Genomic DNA, 23373 nt, shown 5'->3' with positions numbered 1-23373 from the left:
AAAGATGTGCAGGCCCAAAGAACTATCTGCAGTATCTGAAAGTCACGTCTTAAAAAAATAGGAAAAAGTTCCAGCAAAGACCTGACACTGGACATGATACATGCATCTGGCCCTTCAGTTGATCCATCTACTGTTAAGTGAAGACTTATCAGAAGTGGTGTCAGTGGAAGGATGGCTGTCAAGGAGCCATTCTTTAGGAAAGGGAAACAGGGAGAAAAGGCTGAGGTATGCCACATTACACATTACACGCCACTGAAAATCACTGACAACAGGTGTTATGAAGTGATGAATCCAAATTTGAAATGTTTGGTTCAAATTAATCTCAGTATGTGTCTGGAGACATCTGTAAAACACAGTGGAGGCTCTGTCATGTTTGAGGCTTTTCAGCCAAAGGTGTTGGGTTTCTTGTCAGAATTGATGGAATTCAAAATCATAGCATCTGATTGGTAACAGCTTCATTTTTAAGCAATGATCCCAAAGGTACTGCAAATAAAAATACACTACAATGTGTTAAAAGCACACATGGATAGAATGACACTTGTACATGGATTGACCTCCCCAGAGCCCGGACCTCAACATTATGTGTGAGATCACCTTAATAAAAAACAGATCAAAAGGCAGCCAACACCCAAAGAAGAGCTTTGAATGATCTACAAGAGGCCTGCTGAACTGTTCCTGGAGACTGCTTAGAGAAATTAGCAGAAAAGTTGCCCGTTCAGTCTGTGTTAAAGAACAAAGGTGTTGTTTTTGCCTTAAATGTTGTATTTTGTATTACCTGTTTTCATAGAAAAATAAAGATAAACACATGAGGGGTGATTAAAGACATTTGCATGATACTATATATGCAGGTTTCACTGGTGATGGAGATTGAAATGAAAGATGTGGTCAGATGAAGAGTTTTGGGCTCTTGGGTTAAATCTCAGTACCATTTTCAAAGTTCAATAAAAACCTGAGCAAGGCTCATCTGAGAGAAGCAGGATGAAGAAAGTTCAAAGAATATGAATGAAGTAAATGAGATTATTTGTGTGTATTGGGTGCATCACATTTGTGCTCACTTACCTCGGTGAAGAGGCTCAAAGACAGACTGCTAATGACAAACCTGTGTTTGCTGTCAGTGCAAACCTATTACCAAGTGTTCTTGTGCTATAAAAGGATAGGACAGCTGCGTCTGGAAGAGCTCTTCTGTCTAATCACAGCCTCATTTATCCTGCCTTTGCTCTCTGCAGTCTGGAATGGATGTGTAATGCATGTTTTCAGTTTGCATTCCTGTAACTGACCATGGTGAGGAATTTTGATCAGTTTTTGTGATGTGAACCATGGTGCAACAAACAAAGGCTTCATTTGAGTAAAACAGGAAATGGAGCATGCCTGGTCATTTCCATAAAGCAGCCATAAAATGTATTCAATCCAATAAAAAACAAGGAGAGGGTTTTTTTTTTTTTTACTGTGCTCCTATAATTCCCATTTCTTCCTCTGGCCGCCAGAAAGAGCCAGATGAACACTCACATGCACACTCACACCATATGCACTTAAAGTATAGAGCAAGATGTTTGATTTGGAGGCCAATGGAGAAAGAACCAATCACAGCTTTATCTCAGACTGCGGGTCCGTTTACCACACACACACACACACACACACACACACACACACACACACACACACACACACACACACACACACACTCTCATTCTTACTAAGGAAATTGGATAGAGGTTATATGAGAGGAGTCCCAAAGTCCCAGTGATTTCCCAACATTTCCTTGAGGGGGGAAACACCTTCAAAATGTTTTGTGAAATGTGTTTTTTGTTGCTGAAATCGAATTAGAGGAGTCTCGGTTCACGTTCTGCACAATTTAAAAATGACAGAGTTCGAACCCTTAAACACATGTCTTTTTTTCATACTAGAAGCTGCTAGTACTCTTGCGATTATACTAGATAGCTATCTCAATTCAAGAATAAAAATCATACTGCCTTAAACCTTTTCATATAGGGGTTTTAAATATATATATATAGAGAGAGAGACTACACTATGACCACTGACGGATGAAGGGAATAACACTGATGATCTCTTCATCATGGCGTCTGTTAGTGGGTGGGGATATATTAGGAAGCAAGTGAACATTTTGTCCTCAGAGTTGTTGTGCTAGAAGAGAACCCACAAAAGCTGTAGTTTTGTGGGGTGTTCCCAGTCTGTAGTGGTCAGTGTTTTTCAAAAGTGGTCCAAGGAAGGAAGAGTGGTGAACCAGCAACAGGGTCACGGGGGCCAGGCTCATTGATGGGGAACCAAGGCAAATCCATGTTGATCCAACAAACAAATTACTGTAGCTTTGATTGCAGAAAAAAGTTAAAGCTGGGTCTGATGATATCAGAATACACATTGCATCACAGTTTGTTGCATATGGAGCTGCATACAGACCAGTGAGTGTGCACATGTTGACACCACCAAAGCACCAACGCTCAGCATCAGAAATGGACCATGGAAACCATGGAAAAGGTGGCCTCCACAGTGCATCCATTGACTGCAAAGGATTTTCATCCAGTTATGAAAAAATGCTTATATTTAAAATTATCTTTGTTTGTCCAAATAATTAGTCCCCCATTTTCAGAGGTGTAAATTCCTAAACAGCTAATACAATTTCTTTTGTAAAGCTGGAAGTCTGCACCTCAGAAACATCTTATCTAATTAAAAATCCACTGTGGTTGACTACATAAAATCTGTTTTTGTCCCTAATCCAAGAGAGCAGACTCTGCTTAACTATGCAAAGTAAGGAGCTATAGTGTATCTGCCAGCATTTGGAGGTGATACCACTTGTTTTTATTTTGTAAACCACAACTGCAGCAGCTGGCATCAAAAGTTGTAAAGTGTTTATTATTGTTTTATTGCAGTCACATGAAAAAATGTGTGACTTTGTTGGCATTTTTTGTTGAGTTTGTTATATTTTGAACAGGCAAACATTTGATCCTCTTTGTGCCTATAGATGTACAGGAATATATATAAATTATGTAGCTATAAAAGGTACAGGTCACAGCGTTCTCAAAGTTTTTTCTGAGAACTTTACCTATTGGCGTGATGACCACACACGGTACACTAGTTATTTCATGGTCGATATGACTTTGCAAGATTAATATTCCTCATTTCAAGTTGTTAAGCTGGGTTGAATTATCCGGTAAACATAAAACTCTGTTATTTGCCCTGAGCACACATATTTCCACTGTGTGTTTTCCCAGCTCTCCACAGTTTTCAGACAAGCCCTTGTGGGATACTGCTAAGCCTGAAATAAATGTTTTTGAGTCTTTGGTAAACTCTAAGGATACCAAATTAGACAAAAAAATGCCATTACAAATGTGTATTTTCATTGACTCCATGCCATATTGTTTTTCAGTGTAGTGATCCTTGCAGATTGTGTTATTCTCCTGTATACCTGATTTGAGGAATGTTTGACTGGCAGATATTAACCACATCTCAGGAGGCAGTTTGAACAGCTACTGTTCCATGGTGAATTGTCACTCCAATTATGAACTGCTGAAGTATGGAGAATCCCAGCCACAGTTAATCCTGCCCTGTCAATAATCATGATGTGTAAAAGACGGCGACTTGACATATTTTTGGCACCACCACTTGCTTTAGCTGGATGAGTGTCAATGTGGTGGGAATTTTCTGTAAGTGCAAGTGTTTACTGCCAGAAGGGGGGATGGGGTGGAAGTAGACAGGGAAACTGCAGAAAGAGTGAGAGAGCTAGAGGGGACACACACGCGTGTGCACACACACATGCTTTTACAAGAACCAATCTCAGAGATATCCAAGAAAGGTCTTGGTAGTGATTGGGTGGACAGCTCAGCAGTGATAACCTACGAGAGTAACAGTCCTCAGATAAGGACTGTCTCTTGTCTGATGGCCACTTTGCTTCCCTCACCATCATTGTGGCAATGTCACACAATGTCACAAGTGCAGAAAAGTACTGCTGTTCAAGTCTGCCATACTAAAATTAGTTAAACTACAGAGCTCTTGCTTTCTTCCTGACTTGTTTGCTGGGAGTCTTGCTGTGCACAAAATGTGAAGCTACTGCCCGACTCTTTTTTTATGAAGACGCTACCAAATTTTATCACGAGGTCTAAGTCCTGTAATGAATGAATGTCATGCAAATGTCTAATTAGTGCTGTGCTAGTGCAGAATATTAAAATGTCACAGCTATAATAAAACACAACTGTTTTGCCTCCCTTATTAAATTAAATTAGGTATGTTCCCTTTTTTTCTGCAGAAAAGTGGAAAAGAAAATTTCACAGAACTGTGTGCAGTTCTCTGAAAAAGTAAATTCACACAATGTTTCATTAGCTTGTAGAGTTATTTTTATCAGCAATAACTGCAGTATGTTTTCTGTATGACTTTATCGGTCTTTATCGTGAAGGAATCAGTTCATTGAGGTTTGTGGGCATTAGCTTATGCAAGTCTTGTGGCCTAAGTCATCACCCCTCCACCACCGTGCTTCACAGTTGGTATGAGGTGCTAAATAGTCCAGACTAGTGGTCTTTATGCAAATTTTAAAAAAAATTACATATGAGAATTTTAAAATTAAATCCTAAAATCTATTATGAGCCAATGTAAAGAAATATAAAATGCCAGAAATGTGAGCTGTTTACTAAAATGCTAGCACTCTGGCTACAGCATTTTTTGATTAGAGGCATTGCAAAGAAATTATCTAACATGGTCTTTTGTGTCCAAAGGACATTGCTCCAGAAATCTCAGATACAATTTTACAAATCTAACCTTTGCTGTCATGTTCTTTACAGAAAAAAGAGACTTTCTTTTGGTAACTCTTCCAAATAATCCATACTGTCATGGGGATTTAATATGCCTTAATATGCCCGTAGAGTCTTACATTTAGCTTTTTAGTTTTTTGCAATTTCTCTGAGCATTGCACAGTCTGACCTTGGGATGTATTTGCTGGGCCGTCCACTCTTGGGAAGATTGTGGTTTAATATTAATATTTACCTGAATGCTTCAGAGCAGCAAACTGCTCAAACCTCTGCTTTTATAGATGTGCTCATGCTAATTGATGATCAATCAATCAAGTTTGTTTGATTAGCGGCAACTGGCTGCTACTTACTAATTCCTATGGTAGCAGCACAGGACTGCAGAGTCCCATGAAAACTTTCTTTTCTCACATGATTCTTTTTTCTGTAAGATTATCTCACTGACTTTGTATTTTTAGAGTAATATTATTATACTAGCAATGATATTATTTCATGTAGTTATGGCTGCCACAAATTATTATTTTGATAGTCGACTAGTCACCGATTATTTTTGCGATTAGTCAGCTAATCAGATCATGCATCCATTGGACGTAAAACGTACAGCTTATTGCACCAGCATCATCTGCTCTTATATAACTATCATTAGCTTACAGCTTTAAGTGGTTCAAGTATGTGCTAACTAAAAAAAATCAAGACAAGATGATAGTTTATTAAATTTTAATGAAATTTGCAGATTGTTTCGGTGGTGTTTAATAAACTCAGCCATCTGCTCCTTGCTATCTAAAATATAACAGGACACCAGAGGACACCGGCTCTGAGCGCTTTTGAAAATTTGTGGTGTCTTGATAAACAAGACAGATATTTGAGGTTTACGCAGCTACATTCTCGCCTGAAAATATGCTAAAAGTTTATTTTGTGACCCAGAAAGAATAATAAGAGTAATATTAAAACTAACTAGCTGCCACCATTGTTGGAAACTGAGCAGGGCCGCGATGGGCCGCGCTACGAATTCTGGGACACAGCTTCTTCTTCTTCGGGGTTTAACTGCAAAGTACAAACATGATAAATTGACTGCATTTATATAATATCCTAGTTTTTTTTTTAGAAAGTACCTAAAAAAACTGACAGCTGAGACCAGTTTAGGATTATTACCTGGTGCTTTTAATCAGACTTTTATCTGAATTTTGAAGTAGAAAATTACATGTTATGTCTTTAAAACATGCCTGTAGTTTACCTGATTAATTTGCTTTATATGATTTAATACATTTAATATAACAAGGTATCGTCTGCATAGCAGTGTTTTCTAATGTTATTATCCCGTTCACCACTAAGTTTCAGTTGGCATTAAGAGAGTTTTGCAAGAGCACCACAGTGATGAAAACAAGAGAAGGAGGAAATGCTGCTCTTTAAATCTCTTGCAGGCTCAAAGAACAGACCTTCCTTGGAATTGTCTGCAGGTGTAGTGTGATTAGCATGCCAGCATGCCAGCAGAGGAGCTGCAGCAGCTTCGGTGCATTATCTCTGCCTACCTATGAGGTATAATAGTAAAGCATACATATCATAATTCGCAGTCACTACAGTTATACAAGTAAAAAGCACTAAAACACGCTTGAAGAAGAAAAATATGCCCAAGGACACAATTTCAGGTGTTTAGCATGACCTAAGCATGAGTCATATGGCTTTCTACCCAGGCAGCGTTAATGCCTGGATAGAAAGCTCTATTGATAAAAATAGGAGCATGTCTATCTTCAGATGACTGAAAAATAAAAAGCTGAAATTCCATCCAAGTAGACCTGGTGAAGCAATATCTCTACATTAGGTAACTTGTGTCATGTTCTGTTGAGTGTAGCAGGGGCTTTACAGTAATCATACAAACGAAGTGAGTCAAAGATAGCTTCAGGTTAAACTTGTTAATTAAATTGTGCATAAAAGTAAATTCTGTCTAGTCTTCAGTAGCCTAGATTGAATGTATATTTGAAATTGGCAGGTTTCTATCAAATATGAGGAAAAAGCACGAGGACACTGGCACTGGATTCTTTTGGGTCATGTGGGTTTTTCCAGCACTTCCTTCATATACACAATCATATTCCAATCTGTGAATTAAGATGGAATTTCAGCTGTTCTTGGGCAGTTGTGTTGTGGTGCGGTGATTTGTTCTGCCGGTGAAGGCTGCTGCCAGAGTGCCTGCCTATGGCAATGTTTAGATGAGTGGCACATGTCAAAGTAACGTCCACGTGATTGCCAGCACCCAGCAGATTATTGCAGCATGATGAGATGATCACATTGGTCCAAATTTAACTGATTTTAGTTAGAAGACAAAAACCACAGCCAACTCAGTATTAGGTGGTATAATTAATGTTGACTAGACATTAATTCGAAAAGCTACAAAAGGCAAATTGACTGTACAGTAGTGATTCAGCTGAGGTCCTTTTTACATTGCTTTTGTAGCAAATGTATATCTTACAATAATGTTGTAAGTCTGATGTAAAAAACAGTTTTTGATATGTTTTTTGTGCTTTTATGACAGGGATAGCCAGGGATGATAGGGAAAGCATACGGTATCTACAAATCTCCCCTGACATCCCCCAAAGCTCTGATTGGGGTTTGCATCTTAGTGTCTTCGTCCACTGGGATTAGCAGCCTTGGTAGACAGGGAAGTTAACCTGACCTACACACCAACTAGAAAAAAAAAAGATCAGAAGATTGTACATGGCTCGTGGCCGTGTATGAGATAGTCTCTGCTTTTAGCATAGATCTCTGATGTGTAGTAACACCCTCTCTTTTGCCAGGGAAGGCAATGTGATATACAGACGTTTCACTTTAGTCTTATATTCTGCCCATTCCAACTGGTCATGAATTATGCTCATTTATGTACGTTTAATTTCACATACTACCCATAAAGGCTAGAAAGAGTGCTTTTAATAAATGCCGCATTTATACTTCTGTGGAATTTCAGTTGCCTCTCAACCCTGGGAAGTGCTGTTTTTAATCCGCCCGACACCCATCAGGCATCACTGTGTCTTCAGAAATCCTCTTTCATAAATTCTCCTTTATTTCACTGACTTTAAGTTAAAGTTTCGGTGCACTGACAGCCTGACTTATTTTACACTTGATTGCTGATCCTTTGATTTAGTTTTCAGCACTGTTCCAATTACTTCCATCAGTTCTCTACTTTTCATACTCCATTACAAGCAAAAAGGAAATAAAAAAAGAAGAGAGAAACCAGACTTCCCTTATACTATGTGACAATCAGTAAAGCTTTTACATTGAAATTACTCAGAAATTGAAACGCTTTAGGATTAAGTAATTAAGCTGAATTAGAGTAAATGGGAGGATCTGTTTAAAGTGAGTAAAATAAGTATTGAACACATCACCAATTTTAAAGTAAATATATTTCTACAGGTTCTGTTGATACAGAATTCTCACCAGATGTCATTAACAACCCATCCAATCCACACATGCAAAGAAATCAAACCATAAATGTCCATAAATTATGTGAAATAACATGGGGGAAAAGTATTGCTCATTCTTACTAAGTAAGCCTTTGTTGGTGATGATGGCTAAAAGATGCCTCCTGTTTAAATAAACTAGTCCCAAACATACTTATTGTGTTCTTTGAAACAATTGTACCTACTGATTCCAGGCCTTTTTGTAGCTCCCCACAGAAGTGGTCCTTGGCTCTTGGTCAACTCCTGTGACAAGTCTTTTCATTCCTCTGTCTAAAATTTTCCGTGGAGTATCAGGTTATGGTCAGTTTATGGTGAAATTGTATTCTTTCCAAATCCAGATTATGGCCCCAACAGTGCTCATAGGAAGTTTCAGTAGTTTAGAAATTCTTCTGCAACCAATGACATCAGAATGTTTTACAACAATAAGGTTGTAAAGGTCTATGGTGGTGTCCAAATTCATGGGCTTCATCCCCGGCCTTCGCTGTCTACTTGGGCCAGGTCCTCAGAAGGTCGGGTAGGCCGGAAGTAAACAGCTGTGAAATTGGACGGTCTAGCCTTCTGATTAGCCTCGCCGCTGTCTCAGTGGAGTTTAATAAACATGGCCGTCTGCTCCTTGCTATCTAAAATATAACAGGACACTGGCGTAAATTCTCAATCATCTCACACTTCTGTTTAATCAGTTTTCTGTTTGACGTTTATTCAGCTGTGTGAAAACAAATAAAACACTGAAAAAAGACAGACAATAACATTTTTAGGTTATCTAAGTGACTTATATATTACGTTTAACCTGAGTAGCGAAAGTCCGCGGTGATCTGAAAATGATGTGCTGGGAGTTGTGTCGTTCTCGGCAGCTCTAGTGACCCTCGAGCTCTCGGCTAGCTATTGAGCTGGTGGATAACAGACGTCTCCGAAAATGTCAAAGCACTTTTGCAAATATGCGATATCTTGATAAACCGAGCAGATATTTGAAGTTTAAAAACCCACATTCTCGCCTGAAAATATGTTAAAAGTTTATTTTGTGACCCAGAAAGATTAATAAGAGTAATTTTAAAACTTAGTAGCGGCCGCCATTTCCAGAAACTGGAGTTTGGCTGGGCCACGCTATGAATTCTGGGACATGGTGGGCCACGAAGGACACATTCGACCCATTCTTGAAATTCGGGGAAAAGAAGGACGCATTTGTCAGCTGCATTCGGAGGAGTCTACACATTTGGACAGCCTTCGTCGCGTCGCTGTGACGTAATCGGCCTACAAATGCGTCCTCAGGAGGATGCAGCCCATGAATTCGGGCACGACCTGTAAATAAATAAAGTGGCAGGATTGCTTTCTAATTACTGATATATTTCAGGTGCTGTCATGACTTTCTACACCTTGTTGCACCTCCCTTTCTGTTGTGTTCAATACTTCCCTGTGTCATTCTTCATTATTACACATAACTTAATTTATGGACATCTATGATTTCATTTCTTCGCATGTATGGATTGGATGGGTTGTTAATTACATATGGTGAGAATTTAATGTCAATTGCACCTTTAAAAATATATTTACTTAGAAAACTGGTGATTTGTTGAATACTTATTTTAACTGTTGAGTCTTTATTACTGGCCAGTTGCATGGAAACTAATTCTCCTGTGTGAGGGGGACAAGACGAGCCTTGCTTATGGGGATGCTTCATAAATTATACAAAACTCCTATTTCCATTGTGTTTTGTGTGCTTTTGCAGCGTTTTTCTTTTTGCAGCATTTTTCTTTTTGCAGGTGTTTTCTGAAGTTGCAGTGCAGCGTTTTTCTTGAAGTTGCAGTGCAGCGTTTTTCTTTTTGCAGTGTTTTTCTTTTTGCAGCGTTTTTCTTTTTGCAGCGTTTTTCCTGAAGTTGCAGTGCAGCGTTTTTCTTGAAGTTGCAGTGCAGCGTTTTTCCTTTTGCAGCCTTTTTCTTTTTACAGCGTTTTTCTTAAAGTTGCAGTGCAGCGTTTTTCTTGAAGTTGCAGTGCAGCGTTTTTCTTTTTGCAGCATTTTTCTTTTTGCAAGTGTTTTCTGAAGTTGCAGTCCGTTTGGCCTCTCAGGGCCACCGTATGTTAAAGCATAGCAGCTTTGCGATTGCCAACAGTGAGGGATAAATCGTCCCTGATCCTAAAAAAAAAAAGAAGAAAAAACTCATAAAGTTAAAAGACCAAGTCATTTTTATGGACATCAGAGTACTCGCTTTGCCATGTTAGGTTAATGCTACACATGTCTCACATGACATCTGCAAAGCTCTACAGACATGCTGTGTGTAGCAAAACCTGTCACAGCGGAGAGACGTGTTAAAAAACGTTTGAAGCTCTTTCCAAAGCCTGAGCCTCTGAAGCGCCTTCTCACACTGATCATATCATTTTTATTGTCTCACAATACTTCAAGCTCCTGTTTAGCTTACTATATTTAGAAAGGCACAAGATAATTACTTTGTTTTCCCACATCGTTCCCCCCACTGTGTTGATGTACACTTCAATAAAGTGACTGAGCATGCCAATGAATATTTACAATTGTTGGAAATTAAGTGTACTCGGGGTTTTATTGTTGGGGTGCATGCAGTCATTCGTGAAAACTGTTGTTGGAATAGTGCACGCTCATTAAAAGCAACCAACTAAATCTAAGCAGGGAAGCTAATTACTTTTAAAAACTGCTGAGCAGATGTCTGGTGCTGTTGCCACAAAGAGACGCCCCTTTTTTTCAAGGTAAAAACTTACTGGAGACAAAATTTATTGGTATTTAATGCCCTTCAAATAAAGCAGATTTAAATGTTTTAGTCATTTTAGATGTATAAGACCCCCCCCAACCCCCCCAACCCCTCTTAAACAGTGCCATTAGGGTGTCTGAGCTGCCAGAGTCATACAGTACTATCTTCAGTGACAAGAAGAATTAGTCCTGCAACAGATGGGGTGGCCTAATTCTAAAGCCTAATCTAAAAGATCATGGAGTCATGGGATTACTTTAAGAGACAGACACAAGTGAGACAGCCTAAACCTAAAGAATAACTCTGGAATGTTCTACCGTTCAAGCAGTCCACCTTAAGAAGCACACCCAGGAGAATTTATACTGTTTAGCAGAGAAATTGTGGTCACATCAAACACTGGTTTAAGTTTAGAACTTTACTGTACTTTTCGTGAACCTGGTAAACTACTTACAGTACTTGACATTTAAACTTGTTTTGTATATGTCTATACTGCCGCTAAGTACTTTATTAGGTAGGAAGGTCCAACTAGTACTGTATTGGACTTTCAGAACTGCTTTAGTTTTCTGTAGCATAGATTCAACAAGGTCCTTTAAACATTTTGATCCATATTGAAATGACAGCATCACACAGTTGCTGCATTTGTCAGCTGCATATCCATGATGCATAGCTCCTGGATTAAGATCTGTTGACTGGAGACCATTTGAATACAGTGAATTCATTGTTGTGTTCAAGAAGCTAGTTTGACATGGTTTGAGATTGTAGTAATAAAGAGATGGACAAGTGTTGATACAAGGCAGGATGGATCTTGACCAATTTTGGTGAATTTTAACCTCATTTTGCTGTTCTTAGCTGTAAGGAGTGCCACCTGGTGTGGTCTAAGATGTTCTTCTGCATACTTTGCTTGCAATGAGTGATTATTTGAGCTTCCTCTCGACTCGAAGCCATCGGGCCATTCTCCTCTGACTGGATATTTTCTCTTTTTCAGACAGTTCTCTGCAAAACCTAGAGATGGGAAAGTGTGGAAAAATCCCACTAAATTAGCAGTCTGTGAAGTACTCAGACTAGTCCATCTGGCACCAACAACCATGCCACATTCAAACTCACTTAAATCACCTTCCTTCTCCATTCTCTATGTACTTCTGATTTAGCTCTCAGCATAAAAACTGAAAAAGGTACATAACTTATATATAGATCATATTCACACAACCTGCCATTTTCTAGCTTCCGGGGAATAGGCTTCACGTAAATTTGTGTTAGAATGAAAGCAGCTGTATAAAATAAATAAGGAAGGTGGAAATAAACTGTTTACCCATAACTCTCTTAACTCTTTCAGATGTTGAGATAATGTGGACATGTGCTATATACAATATTACTACTATATATGTGCCTCATAGTACATCCTTCCTGCACGTGGGTGGAATTTGGATAAATGGGCCGTGACAAATTGCCTTATCAAGCCCAAAATAATCACTTGATTCTGAAATGCACCCTTCCACGAAACCTCCTCGTTGTCATAACCTCTCCCAAACCTTCCCCCGAATAATCCTACTCCAATCTCCTCAAGGTGGGATTTGTCTGGATCAATTTCATAATGCATTATTCATTTGAGAATTTAATCAAATATCTCCCTCACAAGCAGCCCATGCCTTGTAAACCCGCCCCCACCCCCACCCCACACCGTACCCTCTTTCTACTCATTTTATTGGTGATTGTTAGTGTCACCTGCAATAGCAGATTATCAGCCAAATAAATTACTGGGTCACAGGTGAATTAGATGCTTGGCTGGCTGTATTTTTTTTCTTCTTCTTCTTCTTCTTCTTCTTCTTCAAGAAAAGTAGCTTATTGTAATTTAGCTTCTTTTTTATTCTCGAGAAAATCCCCTCCTGCCTGCCTTCCCGTGGGTTCCTGCAGCGTAATGGTTTCCTTTAAGAGAGACACTGGTGGAAAGTGCTGATGCTTGTAGCCTGTGTGTGCGAGTGTGTGCGTGTGTGTCTGTGTGTGTGTAAAGGCTGCTATTTTCCACGGCTAACTGAGCCACTGATGAGCTTGCCAGCCAGGCCAGAGTTGTGTACACTGCGTGAGCAAGCCTCTGGCCAAGCAGTCTTTGTAATCTCGTGTGTGGGTGTCAACATACTGTGTACTCAAGCTGGGTGGGTGCAATTAAAACCAAGCTCAATTGAGATGGATTCTGTGATGCTGCAGCGTTTTAAGTTTCCCCACCAGTCCAAGCACTGCGGTGTGTAAAGTATACAGTTTCTCGCACAGCAGCTTGCCTTTAAAATTTGTTGATGGCATTTTGCTTTTCTCCACCTTCCCTCACCCTAGAGGACTGAAGAGTAAATGAGTGCGGGGCAGGGCGGCTCTTGTCCCCGCTTTGCTGTTTTGCTCCGTTTGCACCGATGGAATTATATGATAATCAGAAATAAGCCGACGCTGCTTCCCCGCCGCACACCAAAAGAGGGTGGGAAGACATTAAAAAAGCTCCCCCCCCCCCCTCCCCAGGAAATACAAACATATTTGTTTTGATCTTATTGCTCCCTTCCTCTCTCACTCTCTCTCTTTTTTCTTTTTAAAGAACTTAATGCGCTATTCATGAGTGTGCACAACAATAAAAGCACTTTCTGAATCTATTCATCTCAGAGCCACCATGGACAAATTGTGCTTTCACATATTTAGTTCAAAAGGGTTTTTTTGTTTTTTGTGGTATTGTTCCACATCAGCTGGCAAATATGTCATTTAGGCAACTAATGTGACTTTAGTGTGCTCAGAAACAAAAATAGCTAGCGGCACTTCTCCCACTCTTTTTCTGCTGCTTGTTGTTTACTAAGGCAAGGTGGAGCGAGTCATCTGTGGCTTGCGTGTCGACTCATTTTTACGTTATCCCACCGGAAAAGAAGCGCCGGGAAAGCTTCTTCTGAAACTCCTACTCAGCTAGAGCGGATCCCCTCTTTCACCCCCTCGCTGAGACACGCAAACAGACACTTGACACTTGTTAGTGCAAGTTTTTTTTTTTTGTTTTGTTTGAGCCTGTTGTTACCATGTCAATGGGTGCTTTAAATTCAGTGTGAAATACAGTCATTACAGTCAAAGTTTTTTAGGTGCAATATGCAACTTTCACACTTGCGTGCACAGCCGCACATTAACGCATACAATAGATCACACGCTTTGCTAAACACTTTGAGTCATTTGATTGCATGTTAATTCTCTGTGTAACTTTGTACAATGTAAAATGTTACATTTAGTGGTATCTGGTCAAAGGAAATTTACTTCTTTGGTTTACAGTCAAACATATTTTCCTTAATGATTAATTATTCGAATAAATAAACCTTTTAATTTATATATTTCAGCTGCATTTTACTCAGAATCACAGCTCCATGCTTACGAGGGAAAAGAATCATTTTTGCGTGCATCCCGTGAACGTGGAGACTAATTTGAAATCCACCAGTCTATTCTAAAAAGTTTTGCACACAAAACCTTCCACCCACACAGCTGTTCGAACAAGCAACACATTTCAGTTTAATCCATTGAGTTGTGCTTGAATCACACTCGCTAAGGGATGAACACTCCCAGGTACAGAGTGCATGCTGTAGCCTCGGGGTAAACCTCACTATTCAAACATGTATGTACAGTGAGGATGCGCTGAACCCCGGATTCGGCTGCATAGTGAAGTCATTGAGGAGTAGACTCTCTAGATCTTATGAGGCATCAATCTCTGTCTTTCTGCCTGTCTAGGCTGTTAACCACCTCTGGGCTGCACCATTGATCTCTGTAATTGTCTCCCACTCTTCAAAGGGAGCTAAGAGTTGGTTTGATCCGAGCTGTTTACTTTCACAGCCACTATAGCTCTGCTCTCTAAAGAAGTGAGCTATCAACCACTTCAGGCATGAGCTAGCATATTATAGCACCATTATTGTGTGTCTGAGCATGTGAGTGATTGTGCAAGAAAAAAAAAGACAGAAAAGCAAGCCAATGTGAGAGAGAACCCGGCACAGCCTGTAGCCTCGGGGTGAGCTAGCAGCTTCTTGCTGTTACGTAAGGGCAAGAAATTGCAAGCAGGATATTCCCTGTGTTCTAACCACGGGGATCTAACGAAATTAGTGCAAGGAAGCGGATGCTGGATTGTGCACAAAATTATAGGCTGCATTCAGTCATTGTTTGTCTGCTTTCTTGATATTGAGTACTGAAAGCTTCATACTAATGCCTCCACCAAGATGACAGCAAAGTGACAAGTGTGATATGTAGCATTGCAAGATGTTTTGGGTGTGATAAAAAGATAACAGCGTGTCCCTTCTGAAAGTAAATTTTTTTGTGCTATATTTGTGGGCCTCAGCTTGAACTGAGTCAGAATAGAGGAAGTTCTTACCCACCAGCTTTAGCAGATAAGAGCTTTGCAATAAGCAGCTGATATTTAACGTTTGCATGCTGTAACCGTTTGATCACATGGATCTGCCTCTGCTCACAGAGCCAAAAGCAGTGTATTAAAAAGTAACCCGATCAAAAAGAGACTGGCGTGATGTGCTGTAATTTCAATGTAGTACTTAAGTCCAAGGATGGGGATTTGGATGAGGCAGTACAGTCTGTAGACCTACTACCAAGTCATGTTTACAGACTGTGAGTGAAGGGAGCCTTGATTTTTATCACCTAGTCTGCAGTGGGGTTAGCTATTAAAGTTTATGAAGCAAAGCCAAGAGCGTGGGGGGGAAAGCACCGGTGGTATGCTTCCAGCGTACCAAGGGCATGATGCAGTTTCTTTCTTTTTTTTCTTCAACCTGGAGCTTTTACCAGTGAAACAGCTGTACATGGGAATCAGCATTTGCAGTTTAGTACAGAAACACATGCAGGCTTAGCACCAAAACACTGCTTCTGGAAAACCTGTTAGCAGATAGTTTGGCTGGACACTAAAAGGAACCCAGTGAAGTAAGAAGGAGCAGAAAGAGAGGCAGAGAGAAGTGAAACGCTAGAGCTAGAGCATCACGAAGGGATTCATGTTTGAAGGCAAGCATTGACAAGTTTAAGAATGTGCGAGCAGGTATGAATGTTGAGCGTGTGTTGCTTTTGTTACGGAGATTCGCGGACTCTCGGGAAGCTTAAACTGTTTTGTGAGGAAGAGAGATATTAAGCTGTCCGCTGCTGTGTAGTATTTATCATACAAGGCTCTATAGATCGCCGTGTATTACAGAAACCGCAGGAGACATAATGCTAAAAGGAGCTTCCCTTGGAGGAAACCACTGTCTCACAGCAGCCGACTTGTGAGTATTTACCTCTCAGGTTGAAAAGACGAGCTTCCTTTGAGTGCTCGTCAAAGTGCAATAATGCCTTGCTGGATTCTTTAGGTTTAAGAAAAGCAGGAAGTATGTCATTTTAAATGCTTATGAGAATTGCTGTCATTATATTAAACATGTATTATTCTGGAAATACATGTTCTGACAGAAAGCTTTATTTACTTCTCACTTCTTCAGGTGACAGTGTTGAGATGTAACGTGTGATTTTTGTTGAAATGTCACTGGTAGAACACAGGAATCTGATCGAAAAGCAACTCTCACGTGTGTTCTGTTCTGGTATACCGCAAATATAGAACCAGCACAAAGAGCACATGTGAGAGTGGTAAAATCATTCATTGGGGAAGCTCCAGCCTTCTAAAATATGGAGACTTGATATTCTGTGCCACACTATCAAAGCCTGCATAATAGGCTGAGATAATGATTGAGTTTGTTTGTCATTGCAGCCCATTTCAGCACAGTGATCTGTGCCCCTCAAACATTTGGCTAATTAAACTAACCAATGCATTTAGTACTGACATAGCTGTATGGCTAAAACTTCAATTTTAATAATGCTCAGATATTAAGATATTGATTCAGTTCTTAATCACCACGCGTGGTAATGTGTGCTTGTAGTGCACTAAATGATTTTGTTTAAGAATTGACTTTCCTTAAGCCTGTGCTATAATAGCAATTTACAATCATCTGACTCTGGAGATAGATAAGAATTATCAGTGAATTATGGTAGCACAGGAGTGAAGTCATGGAAAGCTATGCCAATTAAGAGCCCACTTCCACAATTTTCCACTCAATAATCTATACAACTATAGTTAACAAGGATTAAAGTTTTGCTTTCTTTTATCAAAGCCAAACCCAGAAGGCATTCATCTCTCCTGTTTCATTTTCATGTTTGCACAACAAGGCAGGCTTGTGTTACAGTAGGTGCATTTGATGCCTTTGACAGATTTTCAGAAGTTATTCATAAAGCAGTCATAAATAGTAAAAATTATTAATAAGGCACGTAATTGTGAGAAAAAAACACTAGAAGAACACATAAAAGTGTTTTCTATCAAAGAACAAATCAGCAATATTTAATCCAGATAAGTCTGCTGAACACTTCTTAGAGCATGCACGCAACGCCTTAGGACTAGCGTAAGTAACAAAACAAGAAGTACACAGAAAGGAGCCTGCTGTAATATTCCTATACCGGCCAGACCATTAAAAATCATGTAATAACTGTATCAACTGCATCGTTTGAGGCCATTACATCAAAATGCATTAAATAAAGGCTTAAATAAGATAGACCTGATTGCAATTGAACCTACACTTGTTTTTCATGCCTTCAAGATATTAAACAGTTGCCATTTAAAAGCATTCCTCGTGTGAAAATTCACACTTCAAAAGCATCAATAGAGCTGAGTAACTCAAAAGACTCAGTATAAATAGACTTAAGAATCTTTATTCAAACATACATATTAATACACGGTAAAAAGACGGTATCTCTCCTTTAAAGGTTTAAGGTTGTATACATATCAGGACATAATAAAAATACCAGGTCCTTTGGATGTTTGAAACTAAAGGTAAATACAACTTCAAGTGAACTGCAAAGCATGACATATTACACTGTGATTTTATTTATATAACAAAAAACCAAAAAGATCCACTTGATTAATTGATCATTTCTTCTAAAAGCACAAATTTAGGCAGTTTGCTAGTTTGGAGCATTCAGATGTACCAAAAAGGAAAGACATTAGCAATGATCCTAGAGAAATAATTGTTGCTTCCCATCAACCTGGGAGAGGTTTTACAGTCAGGCCATTTCCAAACAAGCTGATGTCCATCGCTCTATAATGGCAAAGATCATTGTCAAGTGGAAGACCTTCAAGGGGGATGTCAGTCTATCTGACATCTCACTAAATGCCTCCCAACGTGGAAATAGTTGGTGGAAATGCCACAGGACTTTGCCCTTGGAGTTATTCAGTTGACCCTGAACTCTTCTGTATAGCAAAGTATTCAAGAATCAAATGTGGAGCCATCTGTCCAACAGCTAACACCTGGCTGAAACTGGGTCATGCAACAGGACAATGATCCAAGCGCAGCAGCAAACCTAAGATCAGAACCTTACATTTGACAGGAAATGATGTGGCAGGACATTGTATGAGCTGTGCATAAATAAAATCCCCACAAACCACAATTAACTGAACTTTTAAAAAAAAGAGTGGCCCAGAAATCATCCACAACATTATGAAATCCTGATGAAGGTAAAAGTGGTTCTACTAGCTGGTTAATCATGGGGCGTCCTTAGTTTATTTTAACATGCTGCTTCTGCATTTTCTCTCAGTTTTTGTTTAATAAATAATAAATGTGTTGTCATCTGAGTTGTTATTTAAAAGATTTTTGGGGACTAGATGAATTTGTGCTATGTCCCAATGAAAAAAGACCACAGAATTAACACTGTGTACGTACTTTCTACCATCGCTGCATATAAGACCCCCGCTGACGAAAATCTAATTTTAAAACATCCACATCGATCAATCAATCAAAATTTATTTATATAGCACATTTTAAAGACCGAAGTACACCAAAGTGCTTTCCAGTAAAATCATGATACAGATAAAAAAAATCACAATATGAAATATAAATTACAGATATAAATAAAATAAATAAAATATAAAATAATTACATAATCTAAATGCAAAGCCAGATGTAAATTACCCTAATTAGCCTTGAATGCCAGGTTAAACAAATGCGTTTTTAGACGTGATTTAAAAGACTGAATGGAATCTGATGCGCGAATATGAAGAGGAAGAGTATTCCATAACCTGGGTGCGGCAACGGCAAAGGCACGGTCTCCTCTGGTCTTCAGCCGAGACCTTGGTTGCACTAAGAGCAGTTGACCCGATGATCTTAGTGCTCTCTGAGGGCTATACAGACAGAGGAAATCAGCTAAGTAGTCAGGTTTTAAAATCAATTCGATATTTAATAGGAAGCCAATGTAAGTTGGCCGGAACAGGGGTGATAGAATCATACTTTCTAGTGCCGGTCAAGAGACGTGCTGCAGCATTTTGGACCAGCTGCAATCGCTGAAGAAAAGAAGATTGTAGGCCCAAGTAGAGAATTCAATCCAGTCTTGAAGTAATGAAAGCATGAACGAGTTTCTCCAGAAACATACAGAGTGAATGTTTCCACTCTGTATGCTAAACAGAGCAGTCATTACTTTAAACCACTCACATGTAAAGTAAATACTATTGACCATCTCATTAGAATGCAGTGTTCCTGTGGGAAACACTGGGTGCCTGCCATCAATGTGTGCATTACTTTCACACTTAATATCCACAATTGCTGAAAACCAAACACCTTCTCCGTGGGAATGGCACACCCTAATGCCACATACCATCCAGATTCCCATCTAATTAAGCCTTCACTGGATGTGCCAGGACAAGCTGTGAAGGACCCAACCCTCAACCTTCAGAACCTAAAGGAATCGCAGCACCCTGTGCCAGACACCACTCTCCATCCACACAGGTTACCTCAGAGCTGATTTTGCACCATGAGGCAGAAAACTTGTCAGAGCTCTAAACTGACGTTATCAACACATGATTAGCTGTGAGATAGCACAGGCCTCATATAAAAGGAGATTTATCGACTTCTAGGCAACCATCTGCAATCCTGTCTCCTCCTTGCTCAGTGTACTGTAAGTATCCAGTTTTTTTTTGTTTTTTTATAGTGTTTGTGCAGAGTGGGCTCAAGGTGAATGGTAGGCAGGCTGCTAGAGGCGGTGATTAATTTTCATATCAATAAATCTGTGGGTAATAAAGAAGGTAAAATTGTAGAGTCATTCATAAGCCAATTTAGGGGGTGGAGGGATTATTCTCAAAATAAAAATGAACTTCTAAATATGTCACCTTAGTCAGTGCCACAAGCTTTAATTCAAAGCAGTACATGGGCGGCGTTGGTGCAGGATAGTTGGCTTTCTGTGTAGAAGTATTGCAATAAAGAAAGAGATGGGAGGGGTAAAAAAAAGTGTGTGGGTATGTGTGTGTGTGTGTGTGTGTGTGGGGGGGGGGGCAGATCAAAACAGATCAAAAGAAGAGGAATGAGGTCAAGGTAAACACTATGAAAGAATAGGTTGGGGAAGAATGCAAGGACAATGTCGACTGTAGACAGCTAAGAATGAGAACACGGGCTCACCCGGGGAAAACACAACCCAGTGCTTTTGTCTGTGCTCATCCGGCTTTGGGGTGACTGGTTGCTTGAGATCCCTCGTTGCCGTCTGTTCGAAGACTTCAGCTGCCAGTGGCATTTGCTCTATCGTCTTTGCCCAGGCTAACACATTGACTGCCTCCAGAATTATGCAAGGTCACTGAACGTGTGTTTAATGTGCTGGTTTGGGGGGGAAAGTGATTAAAATTAGCGTAAATAAAGGAGCACTTTTTTTAGGCTTTTCATTTTTCATTTCACTGCCAAGAGCTTCAAATATTTTAACTGCAGTACTGTAGGTAGCTTGCGAGTCAAATACTCTCAGCGTGCTTTCCAGGAACTCACAGTTATGATCCGCAATATGTCAAACATTTCAAGCTTCAAAGTACGGCATTAAACACGCTCCGTTGCCGTTTGCTTGAGACATATTTTGAACAAGCTTTGGATATAGGATTCTCCATGCATGCAGTTACCCTCCAAAACCGCCTCTGGTTCTCTGAGATTCAAACTAATTCCTATTCTGTGCTGAAATTTAAAATGGGAATACACTGAAGAAAGGCCACAAAAGACATCAGTAATCACTGACAAAAAAAATAGCAACCAGCTAGAAATGCGCAAATGGATTTGGCAGCAGCTCTTGTGTGCATAAATTCTTTTGCAGAGTCAGAGTAAGCAGTTTGTTAGCAGTCTGGGAAGGATCTCGGATAATCTTTTGGCAGGTATGAGTCCATGCATCAGTCTCTGGTTTCCACTTGCCATCACGGGTCATCAATCCTCATGGCTTTAAAGGCAGAGAGACTTTTTAAAATCCAGTGTTTCTTCCCAGCATTTCCTTATTTTCACACCCGGCCAGTTAAAAGGTTAATTCCTAATCGCCATGGCCTCCGGTGTTCGCTGCATTTGCACCAAGCGATGTGTACTAAAAAATAACAGGTGTTTTGGTGGGTGGGTGAGTGTGCGCATGAAGTGTTTCAGTATGCGTGTGTGTCTTATTGTGTTGGCTTGTCTACCTGCCGTGGGTGATAAGGGCCAGTGTGGAGAATCGCCTTTTGTTCCAGAATTACTCATCCCTGTGTCAGCGTGGGAAATTTAAACCCCGCTTAATCTCTGGTTCAAGCTCAGATGCTGGTTAGAGCCTGAGCTCGGTGTCGCGTGTTGTTGTTCACCATTGTCTCTGAGCTTCTAAGTGCATTGATGTTTCTATCAATGCATCCCACCCACCCACCCCCCTTCTCTCTCAGCGGCAGCTGCACGTGTCGGTAAATATTTGAGTAAAAAATTTAGAGAGAGTCTCGACGATCCTCTCGTGTGATCCTCGAGCACGCCAGGGTTCGTTTTGAAGTGTTTATCTGTATGTAAACACACACCTACACGCGTACCTTCCACCGTGTGGTCGGAATTCGTGTTAATTCAAGCAGCCATAACAAGTGTCTCTTTTCCTGTTGGCCATCTGAGTCACAGGCTGCAACCGAAGTGTGACACACAAGTCTGTGTCTGTGCGCTCCCTCTTCCTCCCTCTCTCTCACTAGATATTTCCCCCTATATTACTCTATATCTCTCTCCCCTTTTATGTGCTGCTATCTTGGTTTTCTACCCATTAATTGTCAGTCTTCCTTCCTTTCTGCCTCTTCCTCTTCTCTGTTCCACCCTCCTCCTCCTTCTTCCCCCTCTCTGTTTGTATGTGTCGACTCTCTGCCTCCCTCCCCTCCTGTCACTCCCTCCTCCACCTCTCTTTCTCTCTCTCTCTCTCTCTCTCTCTCTCTCTCTCGCTGGTCTCCTTTACCAAGCAGGGCACAGCAGCAACAGCAGTAGCGGCAGTAGCTCACTCTAGCCAGTTCTGAGACACAGGGCGGCTGCAGTGTGCATGTCAATATGTGTGTGTGTGCGTGTGTTTACATGTTTGTGTCAGCCAGTGTGCCTGCTGCTCTTTAAAGAGTGAATACAACGCATCCATGGAGTTACTCTAACGAAGGCACTGGAGGGAGATATGTAAGAGGACCATCCTGGAGCTCATTAAGAGGAAGAAGGAAGACATAACATCACTTTTTTTTTCCTCCCCCGTTTTCTCTCTTCTTTATTTCAGCCTCTGTTTTTCTGTCAGACTCTCCTCACTTCTATAGCTCTCCTCTCACTGTCTAACTTGGTGTGCTGCTGCTAGGATTCTGTCAAACACAACTGTAAGTGGACTTCATCGTGTGCGTGCGTGTGTTTATGTGCTGCGTGTATTTGCTGTGTACCCTCACACTCCTTGTAAATTTTAACTTGCTGTAGCTGTAATTCGCGTCTGAGTGCACATATTTGCATGCCACAATAAAGTGCGTGTCATGACACCTCTAATGACTTAATTAGGCCGATTTGCAGAGTCCACTTTGTAGTGAGGGAGCAGCGCGTCCATGTAAACATTACTGACCTCCATGGTGCAGATCTGTTCATAATCACAAATGTTAATAATACTCCTGATGCGTAGTATTGTGCTAAACTGTCACTGCTGCCATTTATCTAAAATGTCACTTGTTGGTGTGGCATGTGAATGAATGCCCTCTCCTCCAGGTATTCTCTGCAGCTGGTGAGTGTGTGCGTGAGGGAGAGACAGACAGGGAGAGAAGGAATGATTGAGAGAGTCTTACTGGGTGTCTGTGCGTGTGTGTGTGTGTGTGTGCGTGCGTATGTGTGTGTGTGTGTGTGTCACTCTGTCACCCTGTCACACAGGGCATGGAGAAAAATCAATAGATCTACAGCTTGAGTTGGGCCGTTTACCTCTGTCAAGTGATGAGCAGACACTGTGGCCTTCAAGGGTCCGCAGACAAGTGCTCGGGATGCTGTGCAGACCCGCAGTCTGTCAGCTCTGCGTGCTCCTTCCATTTTTCATACATGATTGATCTTGTGTGCTTTTGAGAGCTCTATTTTGTTACTTAAACCTGCCTCTTTCCTTTCTTTTCTTTTCTTTTTTTCAAAAACTGGCGACAGAGACCATACGTCAAAAGTTTTTCTTTTACCTCCCCAA

General features: G+C 40.4%; 1 protein-coding gene across 7 annotated transcripts in view; it reads left to right on the top strand.

The window, feature by feature from the left end:
- The window catches only part of inpp4b (inositol polyphosphate-4-phosphatase type II B), a 198115-nt gene that overhangs the window by 58568 nt on the left and 116174 nt on the right, over nucleotides 1-23373 (top strand). The window contains exon 1 of one of the 7 annotated variants that reach the window (XM_085162148.1): nucleotides 13490-16160. The exons of 5 other annotated variants lie outside the window; for them this stretch is intronic. The gene's annotated coding sequence lies outside the window, so the exon portion shown is untranslated. Of the gene's footprint in view, nucleotides 1-13489; nucleotides 16161-21715; nucleotides 22547-23373 lie in introns of those variants that run through there. One more of the 7 variants, XM_085162147.1, reaches the window with a different exon arrangement.

Source organism: Neolamprologus multifasciatus, chromosome 6 (genome assembly GCF_963576455.1).
Source record: "Neolamprologus multifasciatus chromosome 6, fNeoMul1.2, whole genome shotgun sequence".
Lineage (NCBI taxonomy): Eukaryota > Metazoa > Chordata > Actinopteri > Cichliformes > Cichlidae > Neolamprologus > Neolamprologus multifasciatus.
Note: the sequence above shows the minus strand (reverse complement) of the source record. Positions and strands in the feature narration are given on the sequence as shown.